The sequence below is a fragment of the Doryrhamphus excisus genome, chromosome 4 (genome assembly GCF_030265055.1).
Source record: "Doryrhamphus excisus isolate RoL2022-K1 chromosome 4, RoL_Dexc_1.0, whole genome shotgun sequence".
Lineage (NCBI taxonomy): Eukaryota > Metazoa > Chordata > Actinopteri > Syngnathiformes > Syngnathidae > Doryrhamphus > Doryrhamphus excisus.
The window spans coordinates 20,007,260-20,021,104 of record NC_080469.1 but is presented as its reverse complement, the minus strand read 5'-3'; the positions used below and the strand labels follow the sequence as shown (position 1 = coordinate 20,021,104).

Sequence of the window (13,845 nt, the reverse complement as noted above, 5' to 3'; positions counted from 1 at the left end):
CGACACTCTACCAAATGTCCTAAATATAACATCTCCAGAGCGACACTAAACTATTTGACGGCTATCTTTTAGTCTCAAATTACAAATATCAGATGTTTAAGATGACTTAAACATTGGTCCCCGTAAAAGAAAAGTGGCCTGTGTCTCTAATCTAGACGACACTCTACCAAATGTCAGAAATGTAACATCTCCAGAGCGACACTAAACTATTTGACGGCTATCTTTTAGTCTCAAGTTACAAATATCAGCTGTTTAAGATGACTTAAACATTGGTCCTTGTAAAGAAAAGTGGCCTGCATCCCTAATTTAGGCGACACTCTCCCAAATGTCCTAAATATAACATCTCCAGAGCGACACTAAACTATTTGACAGCTATCTTTTAGTCTCAAGTTTTCAAATATCAGATGTTTAAGATGACTTAAACACTGGTCCCTGTCAAGAAAAGTGGCCTGCATCCCTAATTTAGGCGACACTCTACCAAATGTCAGAAATGTAACATCTCCAGAGCAACACTAAACTATTTGACGGCTATCTTTTAGTCTCAAGTTACAAATATCAGATGTTTAAAATGACTTAAACATTGGTCCTTGTAAAGAAAAGTGGCCTGTGTCCGTAATTTAGGCAACATTTCACCAAAACCACAAATGAAACATCTCCAGAGTGACACTAAACTACTTAATGACTATCTTTTAGTCTGTAGTTAAAAATATCAGATGTTTAAGATGACTTAAACACTGGTCCCTGTCAAGAAAGTGGCCTGCGTCCCTAATTTAGGCGACACTCTACCAAATGTCAGAAATGTAACATTTTCAGAGTCACACTAAACAATTTGATGGCTATCTTTAGTCTCAAGTTACAAATATCAGATGTTTAAGATGACTTGAACTTTACTGGTCCCAGTAAAGAAAGTGTCCTGTGTCCCTAATTTAGGGGAAGTTTGTCCCGTGTGTTCATGACTGGTCACTACTATACTGTATCCTGTTTATGGACAGCATTGTTTGGGCTTTAGATTTGAAAGACTGTTGCATTGTGGGGGTTTTTAGTGAGAGTCAGAAAGGGTCACAGATGAATAAATAAAAAGTGGAAGAGTCGCCTTCTAACAGCATGTCAGCTCAAACCAAACCACGACATTCTTCCGTGTTTGGTTTGATCTGCTCATCAGCCAAAGTAACAATCTGATCATGTTTATAGTCCACGTGTGTGTTTATTTTCATCTTTATTGTAGCCAAAACAAATATTAATAATTAGAAATTTGAAGGTGCATGTCGACAACATACAACATGAGGCTAAAAACATACAGTACATTTTACTGATGTATTTTTTTCATTAACTTTTTTGTGACTTTTTAGTGTAAGCAAAACTTTAGAAATTATATTTTTCAAATGAAATGTATATTGAAAAATAAAAATTATTAAACAGATGTGTGTTGCTGCTGCTGTATTTTTTTTTATTCTGAATTGTAAATTACTAGATTTTTAAAATTATAATAAGATAATTAAGGATAATAATTTGACACATATTTACTTATTTATCTATACATAGACAATATATTTATAGATATGAAATGCTGTTAGTACGTTCAGTCTGCTACCATATGCCACAAAAGATACCTGGCGGGGGTCCATAGGCCTAGGCATTTGAAGAACGACACTTGACGAAGAATGGTGAGTTTTAGAGGCTCCATTTTGGTTAGTTTTTGCAGTCCTATGGCTACCTCTCACCCGTATGTACAGTATGTGCAGTCTAAGCTAATAAGGCTAAACTAATAGCCGTTACATTCAAAACACTGCAAAGGCGGTGCTTCATGATGAATTAGAGTGCAGCCCCCTCTAGTGTTCATTATTTGGTATTACATATGAGAGGCCAAAGCTTGAAGAGTCTCTCATATATTCACCCTGGGCTGGTGGCCAGTAATAGAAAGACGTTAGAACGCTCACACCCGGAAACAACACACAGAGCGCGGTGTCGCCGCCGCGCAGTGCTTCAGTGCACACGCCGCCATCTTGTATAGCACAACTTGGCAGCTCAGCACGCGCAGTGTTTCGGCGTATATAGGTAGTTTGCAGCCTCACAGTAGGGAATTTTAATGCCTTGTTGCGTCCAGAATTTCAGAAACCATCAGTAAAAACGTAGAAAGTCGCAAACGAACAAGGTTGTGCTACACAAGATGGCGGACTCGCGGCGACAAAACGTACGGCTCATGAGTTTTCTTCGTAATGTAGTTCTGTGGGTGCAGTGAATGCACCATCATTATACTAGGCGCATACAACTACTAGCAAAACAGCACGGACGTTTGTATGCAAGCAGCAGCGAGGAAGTTTCCGGGGAAGAACCAAGCAGATCAGGTCAGAACAAGTGAATTATCAGCACAGCATTCTTCGTGAATTTGGAACCAATTTTAAAAGGGTAGAAGTTGTTTTACACTTTCTGCTCCTCACTACTGCATTAGCCTACCTGCTAGCTCATTCATATTAGCGGTATGTTTTGCAGACAGGAATATAAACAAACATTGATTCCACTGTTGTCACTTTAACTTTAATTTTTTACAGCAGTAATTATTTTTAATGGTTTTACTCCACTCCTGTTAAAGTGTGAGGAAAAGTTTCCTTTTAAGATGGCAAAAAGAATGATCAAGAAGTGGTGCATAGTCAAAAATGAATAAGGCCTTATTGTAGGACCATACTGAATACCATATTTTTCCTTTGCTTATTTGCATCATGTTGATTTGCATCATATATTTTTTACACTCTTAAGTCATTTCTCTGTCCACATATAGTTATTCCTTCATGCATTTTATTTCATTTGATTTATCTTTGTTTTAAACTTTTATTGAAGTCAAACCAAGCAAATGTATTTTTTTTTACAAATCTTTTGAATCATCAATACGCTTCATGACATGTCCAAAGTTTAAAAGCAAATATTATAATACCTTAAAAGCAAATATAAAAGTACCACAGAATGAGATGCTGAGTATGATGCTGAGCTCGAACGACAACCTGTGCTGACCCATGAACACAATTTGTAAAAGGTCATATTTCGCAGTTTGACAGATGGCGAGGGTCGCCCGTGAAGGAATCTCTTGCGGTTTGTCATCCGTCTGCCATACGACGGCTTTGCTTCTTCCTCTCAACAGGCGGGACTGCGGGAGGCCGTGTTGTGGTTACGTTTGAGCCCGGGTGGTTGCACACATACTTAGCATAGGGACGGAGGGGGCTGAGGGGGGACGGAGGGGGCTGGCGAGGGACGAAGGGGGACTGAGAGGAACGAAGGCTATATAATCCTACTGTGTCCAAAGTGGGGCCCGTGGGGCATTCTACAAATATCATTTTAATACGAAAAAAAAGTCAAAACTGTAAAAAAAAAAAACGGCAGTAATTTTACAAGAGGAAAGTCAAAAAGTTGCAATCTAAGGACAAAAAGTTGTAATTTTATGAGAATTACATAATAATAAGAGGAAAAATAATGTCATCTTACTAGCATAAAGTTGAAATATTAAAGATGTACATGTTTTGTACATGTAATACGGAAAAACAAAGTTGCAATTTGTGACACATTGGGTTGTGGAAGCATTTATTTTCCCAGAATGTCAAAATATTACAGACATAAGTAAAATTTATGCGAAGAAAAGTGAAATGGCAGTTAATAAAAACCAGCAGAAATGAAACCAATGGTGTCAAGAATGTTGTAAAAAATGTTTGTAGAAATGAAGAAAAAAGATGAAAATTCTAATGTTGTCAGAATGATGTCAAAATATGACAGGGCTAAAGTCATAATTAGGAGAAGAAAATTCACAATGTTGAAATGGATTTTTACAAGAAATAAATAAGTTGCATAAGAATAAAAAAGTTGTATTCGAACCAGAAAAGACGCACAATTTGACCAAAATCAACGTGTAATACTTTGGGGGGAAATAATAAGTAACACTGGTCTACTAGCAAAATGCTTCATGAAAACAAAAGTAGTGACATTTTTCTTGGTTTAAGTACAGATTGGCTAAGGTCTCCAATATACTGTATCGGGTCAAAATAGGAAATTGATGCAAAAAGGGTAGTAAATGGGAAGTTACAGCGTGTCCACAAGCAAGCCGTTTTATCTGAACATTCACATTCCGATACATTCACTTGAATATGTCTGGATTTTTGGCACAAAATGTTTTGTTTGTATTTGCAGAAATCTATCCTGGAAGTGGACAAAATGCTTGCACGTATAGATATTATTTGTAAGCAAATATACCCAAATCTATTGTAAAAAGAGATGAAATGTTGATATTATATAATTATAGGTTATCACATGGTTTGTCTGGTATCAGGCCCGGTATCATGCCCCCACGTGCCAGTATCAGCCCGAGACAAATGTAATGATCTTATTATCACATACTATTTAATCATGAGCTTATTACCACGTACTATTTAATCAAAAGACCATTTTGTTTCCAGAAAATGTTCAGTTTATTACATGTATTATATCTAAACAGTGTAAACACAATAACTGCAAAAATATTTCAACAATAATATTTTATCAACAGTCTTATCTTATCAATGTCTGACAATTAAAGTTCCATTAATCAAGTTTGGGTTTTTTGGTGACTGGAGAAGCACTAGGCACTAAGCACTTGTGTGTTGTTCTCTGATTGGTTGTTTCACGGGCATGATACCAGAGCAGCACGCTCTGAGTGGACAGCTACGGGGGCTGATACTGGACATGGTTAAACTCTATATTTTATCAGTATCACTGCCCTGGGCTTTGACACAGTATCATTTGGGCCTTTTCCCGTATCATTCATGGGCGCTTTCTAGGGTACAGGGACAATTAATACTGCAGTATGTGATAATATTGAATATCATTCAATATTTTAATACATATATTAGATATCAATTGATTAGAAATGCGATTTAGCCACTTACATATTGAAGGAAATCTCGACCTGCCTCACTTCGAGGCGATCTCCTTGTGGGTGTCGAATTGAGGATATGGGCAGACTAAATAACCAAACCGGTATATGAAAACCAGAGTATTTATTCCTGATACAAACAATATCTAATAAAGACGTCCGGGCTTAGTTGCATTCCCTATATGCCAACAATAAGGTGGGTCTTAGTAAAGAGCAGCTGCAAAAAGCACCCTTTCTTTCTCTGCCCGGCTTTTTATACATTTCAAGATTGTGCAAGACGTGGACCAATCAGCATGCGCCGTCGCCCTGGTTTCAGCATCACCGGCCCATCTTTGTCTTTCTTGTCAGCAAAGACGATGCCAGGACGTCTGGAACGTTCTGCCATAAACCATATCATACATACCAGATATCTCCTGCCTTGGTCATCACTCTAGTTCTCTCGTGTGTGTGTGTGTGTGTGTGTGGTGACAATTTGTCAGTACTAGCATAAAGTTGAAATATTAAAGATGTACATGTTTTGTACGTGTAATATGGAATAACAAAGTTGCAATTTGTGACACATTGGGTTGTGGAAACAGTTATTTTCCCAGAATGTCGAAATATTACAGACATAAGTAAAATTAAAATTATTTAAAATTTAAATTATAAGTAAAAATTATAAGTACAATTTATTTTTGTGAAACTATGTGTTTGTATGCTTTGTATGCTATGCTTGATTTTAACTTTATTGTTAGCTAGCCAAAATATGAGCAAATACCTTCAATATTTATCAGAACGAACATTGCTGGCTAAAGAGGCATAGCACACGACAGGACCCCCCTCCCTGCAGCTGGACACCAAAAGCTTGTTTGGAACCCAAATGGAAGACGCGTGTCACGGCCCCCGCTTTCAATTTGTCTCAAATGCAACCTGAAGCATTTCATCCCCGGGAGGCCATTTCCAGCCTTAAAGAACCAATTCCACCATAAGCGGTCCCGCCACGTTATTAGGAATCATTTTGTGGAATGGAATGTTTTTTTTCCATCCATACAACGTACTCATCTTCTTCCTCTGTTGAGCGATTGAACTTCTTTCTGTTGGGGCACGTCTTGGAGGTGTGTTTTTTTTTACTTTCAAATAAATGACATTTGCAGCAATATTAGCGTAAAAGCTACACAACGGACGCATTGTTTTTCTCTATTTGCTCTGTTGTCAAAAATGAAAAACGTGAAGATGCGGTTCACATATCCCTAAAACTCCAAGGGCCTCATATAGAATAGGACTCTACGACAAATAATAATGTTTGTTGATTCGACATGCTACTATCGACAACACTTAGCAAACGATGGCGACAGCTTCCTTTCCGGATTGTTTCCTCCTGGGAAAAAAGAACCTACATCGCTAATGTCAACGTGAAACGTTCTTTAAGGCTGGTAGCACATCCAACAGGAACCTGAACAAGAACCTCAAAACCAAGTTCTTAGTTTTTTCAGCTCGGTGAATCACAGCTTCACACTCATTTGCTTACCAAGCGTCCAAAATTGCATTAGTACTTCGATTAGCTCATATTCTTTTTTCCTGGGACAGATTGAGGGTAAACGTAGCTGTCATTTTGTTGTACTTCCACCACTTGACCACCGTGCAGCCCCATTGATGAAACAATGAACTACTATTACCAACAATGAAATACTTACCCAATGCTAACATTTGAGTCGATATTATGTCTTACATGTATTTTTTTCTCCTGTTATGTCTACTGTAGGCGGCACGGTGGTCGAGTGGTTAGCGCACAGACCTCACAGCTTGGAGACCAGGGTTCAATTCCACCCTCGGCCATCTCTGTGTGGAGTTTGCATGTTCTCCCCGTGCATGCGTGGGTTTTCTCCGGGTACTCCGGTTTCCTCCCACATTCCAAAAACATGCTAGGTTAATTAGCGACTCCAAATTGTCCATAGGTATGAATGTGAGTGTGAATGGTTGTTTGTCTATATGTGCCCTGTGATTGGCTGGCCACCAGTCTAGGGTGTACCCGCCTCTCGCCCGAAGACAGCTGGGATAGGCTCCAGCACCCCCGCGACCCTCGTTAGGAAAAGCGGTAGAAAATGAATGAATGAATGAATGAATGAATGTCTACTGTAGCGTAAAGGTCACTATAGGGGTGTTATTTTATGTATACGGGCTCTAATAATGTTAAAAACTGCATTTTGAATGTTGTAAACAGGTTTCGTATACATGTAGCAGCAACGTGTAGCAGGAACGTGTAGCAGCTTGAAGAAAACCTGGATGAAGAGGCCTCCAATCAAAGGGCTGTGAAGACGCGAACCCATTTTAATAGGCCTGCTGCTTTCTGTAATGATACATAGATATATACCTCCACTTCAAAGCTCTCCCAACGAGATCTGTAAAAATCACCCGGCCTACTGGCGAGTGGACATTAAGGTGTTGGCTTGGGATAAGAAAAACCAAGGTGAGCGTACCTCCTTCTTATTCAGAAAGCCGAGATACCAGCTGTGCTTCCTCCTCATCCGTTACCGGCGCCGACTTAAATCCTCCCATCCTAACCATCCTCCCGCAGTGGAGGCGCACGGTTCCACCAGGCGTGTCAGAAAAGGGCGAGCTGGAGCCGATTGCAAGGTGTTAGCTAAAGTCTATTATCAAGCCTCCAGCAGCTGCATGTTTTTCATGTGTGCTTGAAAGGATGGTAATGGTAATGGTTTCATTTCACTTCAACATGCATCAGATTACAATTGAGTGCATCCCATAATCAGTTCCCAGTTCCACATGTCCAAAAGGAGTAGGAAGAAGCAAAGCTTATTAAATCCTACCCCTCCATCTGGTACTTTTACAATCAGTAAAAGTACCAGATGTACCTGCTTTCCTAATATAGTTTTTTTTTTATCACATACCGAAGTACGAGGTGATATGACCATCCAATGACATAATGGGTACCATAGTAAGTGTCAATATAGTGATATATATAGCACATCATGACTGGTTCAAGACTCTTCATCCTTGTATTTAGCAAACATCAACTGCTTGTATTGTTTCTTGAATTGGCTCATCGTTGTGCATTGTTTGAGGGTCTTACTCAATCCATTCCATAGTTTGATTCCACATACTGAAATGCTATGGCTTTTTAACGTAGTCCTAGGATCTCAAGGAGGAATGTGGTAATGTTCTCTGTTTGGGCTGCTGACGGAAAAACGGCGAGGGTTAAGTTTCATTAATGTTCATGTTAAAGGTTGACAAAAAATAATTTCTTTACCCACCTATATGTGGTTTATTAGTTTAATATTTGCTGTTTTATTATTATTTGATTTATGTATTACTGATTGATTTATTTTCTTTATTTTTTCAGCTTATTTTGTGTAGTAAATAAAAATGAAGATATTTGAGAAAAGTGGAATGTTTTATCAGAGCTTTTCTCGTGGAAAACCGGAACCAAGGCACTGAAAAAGTGTAGAGTATAGCAGAAGCAAAAGCATTGAAGACAGTTTTTTATTTATTTTTTTCTGTTTTTAATAAATATGTTTTTGTTTTTTATTTTAAACCACACCCAGGCCTTATCTCTAGTGGCCCCTGGGTAAATTGAGTTTGAGACCCCTGACATAGGGTAAGCACAATGCTTATTTTAATGCACAACACAAATGTAGGAAGAAATATGGGAAAGGGGACAAAATGAGAAGCAGGATTGGGGTGGAGGGGTGATGTACGGCACCTTGCCTGGGTTTTGGCTGTGGGGGGAGGGAGTGTGTGTCGGGGGTGCTCGGGAGCTCAATAGCAGACGATCTCTGCCATTCGGTCAACCAATCAGCAAACACACAATTTTTGCATTTATCTTATGATCAATTTGCTAATGGCGGCACGGCGGTCTAGTGGTTAGCGTGCAGACCTCACAGCTAGGAGACCAGGGTTCAATTCCACCCTCGGCCATCTCTGTGTGGAGTTTGCATGTTCTCCCCGTGCATGCGTGGGTTTTCTCCGGGTACTCCGGTTTCCTCCCACATTCCAAAAACATGCTAGGTTAATTGGCGACTCCAAATTGTCCATAGGTATGAATGTGAGTGTGAATGGTTGTTTGTCTATATGTGCCCTGTGATTGGCTGGCCACCAGTCCAGGGTGTACCCGAAGAACAGCTGGGATAGGCTCCAGCACCCCCCGTGAGGAAAAAGCGGTAGAAAATGAATGAATGAATTTGCTAATTAGCATTATTTATTTTATTAAATAAATATTATTTATTTATTTAGTAGTATTGTTTGTTTTTTTCTTATTTCTTATTATATTTATATGTTATTTTCTTTCTTTCTCTCACCAATACAGCACAATTATGTGACTCTGTACTATTATCGTCTTACCACTTTTTTTCCCTCTTCTCTTCTTTTTTTCTTTTACATATTGGACTTGTCTCCTGTTGGTATACATTCCACCTCTCTAGCAACAAATCTCGTGATACTCCACAATCCTCCGTTCCTCCTGCTGACCCTCCTATGTCTATGTATTGTTTCACTTTTTCATCTCTGTTTGTAAATATCCACCTTATAAGATTAACACACTTCATGTTTGCAGTAGAAAGAAAAAAAAAAGCCAACTTGACTTCGTCTGGATTTCCTGTACTGTGGACTGAAATTCTAGCATCGTGAGTTTAGTTGTGTCGTGACATCCTTGGCAAAAAGATGGGCAACGCAGGAGTGGCGGCTTCCCAGGACTCCATTCGTAGGCCGCATGATGTGATGATGGTGCCATTTTTTTTTCCTATTTCCATTTTTTTGCCAGTGGGGAATTTCTTTCCCAAATCCAAACATCTGTTAGCGGTTCCAGTCTGCTAGCTTCGCCCTTGAATTAGTTTACAAAGATGGTTTTCGAGAAGGCCGCTGTCTCCAGGAAGCATCAGCAGTTTGTGCAGATGGAAAGTTGAGCTTTACGATGTTGGACAAGCCAATGAGAGTCAGGTAGGTGAGAGGTGGTTGCAGGCAGGTAGAAGTCCACATTTGCGATGCTGATGAAGGTGCCCCCCCCCACCCCCCAAACACAGCTGTCGGCTGCAGAGAGAGAGAGAGAGAGAGAGAGAGAGAGAGAGAGAGAGAGAGAGAGAAGTATTGCATGAACTCCACCATCACATCTCGTACAGCATCCAGTCCGTGATACGCCTGCTGTGCATTTTTATTGTGCTGACGTTTGCCCTGATGGAAGTCTGCAAGGCTGCCAAAATGATATGTGGCTTTGCACGATTGCTGGTGGGGCGTTTAAGGGTCTCCTTGCTATTTTTCTTCATGTTTTTCTATTACTCTTTTTTTGGACAGCAAGCACAATACAGCAACCCTCATCTGTGTGTTTTTCTTTTATGCTTTTCATTCCTTTTGCTCCATCCGCCGTTTATTTCCATGCATACAAACTGAGAATACATAGCAGGGTTCTCTAAAGTGCAGCCTAGGGGCCATTTGTGGCCCCCAGCTGTTTATTTACTTGCCCACGGCACTAAGAGTTTCATTTAACAAGCAATCTGTCATAAACTTGGAACATACCTGCCAACATACGCCATGGAAAGTATCTAGAACGGTAAAATCTTTCAATTACCATATTTTCCGGACTATAAGTCACACTTTTTTTCATAGGTTGGCTGTTCCTGTAACTTATACTCCAGAGCGACTTATAAATGAAAAAATAAATAAATAATATATATATATATATATGGCTGCACGGCGGTTGAGTGGTTAGCACGCAGACCTCACAGCAAGGAGACCAGGGTTCAATTCCACCCTCGGCCATCTCTGTGTGGAGTTTGCATGTTCTCCCCGTGCATGCGTGGGTTTTCTCCGGGTACTCCGGTTTCCTCCCACATTCCAAAAACATGCTAGGTTAATTGGCGACTCCAAATTGTCCATAGGTATGAATGTGAGTGTGAATGGTTGTTTGTCTATATGTGCCCTGTGATTGGCTGGCCACCAGTCCAGAGTGTACCCCGCCTCTCGTCCGAAGACATTTGGGATAGGCTCCAGCACCCCCTCGACTCTCGTGAGGATAAGCGGTAGAAAATGAATGAATGAATATATATATATATATATATATATACACACACACACACACACACACACACACAATTTCACAGACAGCCACAAGAGGGCACTCTAGACTTTAACACCGATATCTCCTACTCTTTAACAATTCAATATTTAAACAGTAGGGGTTAGTTTACAAAGACAACTGAGAACGACAGAACACAACAAGCTGCAAGTAGTGAAATAATCGAGCAGCAGAGAGAAAGTTGTTAGGGGCTGTAAGCGGAGGCTACCATTACTGCCATGAAGAAGAAAGTTACTGTACTTAAGTGTTCATGTTCCATAAACACTGGACACCTTTTGTGTTCATGTTTATTTTTGGTGTAGCTGAATAAGCATTGTGTTAGCATATCTTACACCTATTCAGCCTGTTCTCTATTCTTTTATTGTTAGAACTTGCCTTCCAAAAGGACGTAATGTCTGTTTTGGTCAAGTAGTTTGGAAAATAAATTACCTGAAAAAATGCCACTTATACTCCAGTGCGACTTATGGATGTTTTTTTCTACCTAATGATGCATTTTTGGCCTTGTGTGACTTATACTCCGGAGCCACTTATAGTCCAGAAAATACAGTAATACGCCATTGACCGTGTATGGTGAGTTGTCGAGGTCCATAGTGTGATCACCAGGCAAACTAGCCAAAAACACTCACCCGTATGTGCGTGACGGTCAGAATACTCAGCAAATAACCTGAATTGGACGAGATGAGCAACCGTGTCAGATGTTGAAGACCCCGATTCGCCGACTCTTGGAGCCCAAATATGTGCTACCTGGAAGTCCTGCTAAGGCTCCACCAATGAAGCAGTGCTTCTCACTCCAATAGTGGGGTGGACCCCCCCTGGGGGGGTACAGGAGACGATTTCATTTCAATGCAGACCTGCCAACATGTACTCAACATGCAATTTGAACGCGCTTGCATGCTCTCAATTTTGTTGCATTTTCCTGGTTTCACTTTGAAGTTCAGTCTGTACAGAACAGATAAATGAATAAATATTAGCAGCATCCGGTAATAAAGCATTCCTAAATAAATGAATTGAAAAATCGAGAGTCAATCCATGCCATTCCCAACCTTCTATTAATCCCTGCTGGAGTTGCATTTCCGTCTTTGCTGCGTGCAGACTTTCGCCGGCCCGACACATAAACGTTTGAGGGCAAACGCTGACACTCAGCAAAAAGACAACGAAGGGATTTTTTTTTCCAGACGATCCACTGCCAGTCTCAGAACTCACAAGTCGCCCCGTGTCCACGGGGGGAGACCAGTCACTCCGATTATCATCCGGCTCACTCTTGTCGCTGGAGATCACGAGCACGACTTCAGAGGCGGAAGATGCCTGACGAGGCGTTCGGTCCTTCCCCCCGGCCCGACGTCTGGATTGTTTCTGATTGAAATAGGCATCATTGGGGCTTTTATTGACTAAAAACATACATTTATTACTTTAATGACCATTTGGAGGGGATATTTGACTTCAAATTGCAACAATAAAACTGAAACTATTTGATTGAATTGAATACTAGCTTTTTTAGGGACAAAAAAAAACTATAATAAAATATTTCAAATAGTGAATGAAAAGAAGGAATTGTATAAATGACTTAAAACTAGCTTTTTTAGGGACAAAAAAAAGAATAATAATAAAATGTATTGCATAAAATAAAAAACAAAATATTTAAAATAGTGAATGAAAAGAAGGAATTGTATAAATGACTTAAAACTAGCTTTTTTAGGGACAAAAAAAGAATAACAATAAAATGTACTGCATAAAATAAAAAACTTAATATTTCAAATAGTGAATTAAAAGAAGGAATTGTTTAAATAACGTAAAACTAGCTTTTTTAGGGACAAAAAAAGAACTATAATGTATTTCATAAAATAAAAAACTTAATAATTAAAATAGCGAATGATAAGAAGGAATTGTATAAATGACTTAAAAATAGCTTTTTTAGTGACAAAAAAATAATAATAATGAAATGTATTACATAAAATAAAAAACAATATTTAAAATAGTGAATGAAAAGAAGGAATTGTATAAATGACTTAAAACTAGCTTTTTTAGGGACAAAAAATGTTTTACATAACATAAAAAACTAAATATTTAAAACAGTGAATGAAAAGAAGGAACTGTATAAATGACGTAAAACTAGCTGTTTTTAGGGACAAAAAAACTATAATAAAATGTATTGCATAAAATAAAAAACAAAATATTTCAAATAGTGAATGAAAAGAAGGAATTGTATAAATGACTTAAAACTAGCTTTTTTAGGGACAAAAAAAGAATAATAATAAAATGTATTGCATAAAATAAAAACTCAATATTTAAAATAGTGAATGAACAGAAGGAATGAACACGCATATCCCCAGCAATCGGCTGATACCAGATATTCGCGATATTTTTAGCAATACCGCAGACATTGACTGCTGCTCCAAACGTGCAACGGGGATCAAGTTCAGTCGTGGCAGCTGACGACTCGCCTCTGGCAGCGTTTGCACCCTGAACGCCGCACGTATGCAAACCATAATTAGTGTCAAAGCGCAGCCAGTCGTTGCCTTTTAACAAGCTCGGTGTCTTGAGAAAGACCTTTCACTTTGTCCGCGCAGATGGTGGCGGGCCTCCAGCCAACTCCCGACAATCATCAGACCACCGAGCCGATCAGCTCATTGGGGATGTTCATGTCCAGTTCTAAATCCAACCCCCCTTTGGAATGATCCATGACTGGAGAGATCTGGCACATACAGCGGAACCTCTTAAGTGGACCCCTGAGGTTCATGGACGCACTACAGTACATTTTGGCTTATTATGTCGAGGTTTTCTGATGGCCACAGTTGACCTTGGAGCTCATTATTTCTGCATATCTTGTGGTGAAGTGTGAAGGAACAAGACCATCAACAGGCCCTCTCTAAGATCATCTTGGAAAACTTCTTAG

At 39.4% G+C, this 13,845-nt stretch overlaps 1 protein-coding gene across 1 annotated transcript in view; it reads left to right on the top strand.

The window, feature by feature from the left end:
• The first annotated feature begins 155 nt into the window (after positions 1-155).
• Positions 156-13,845, top strand: part of npffr2a (neuropeptide FF receptor 2a) — a 65,103-nt gene continuing 51,413 nt past the window's right edge. Inside the window, exon 1 of the mRNA XM_058069757.1 lies at positions 156-2,345. The gene's annotated coding sequence lies outside the window, so the exon portion shown is untranslated. The remainder of the gene's footprint in view (positions 2,346-13,845) is intronic.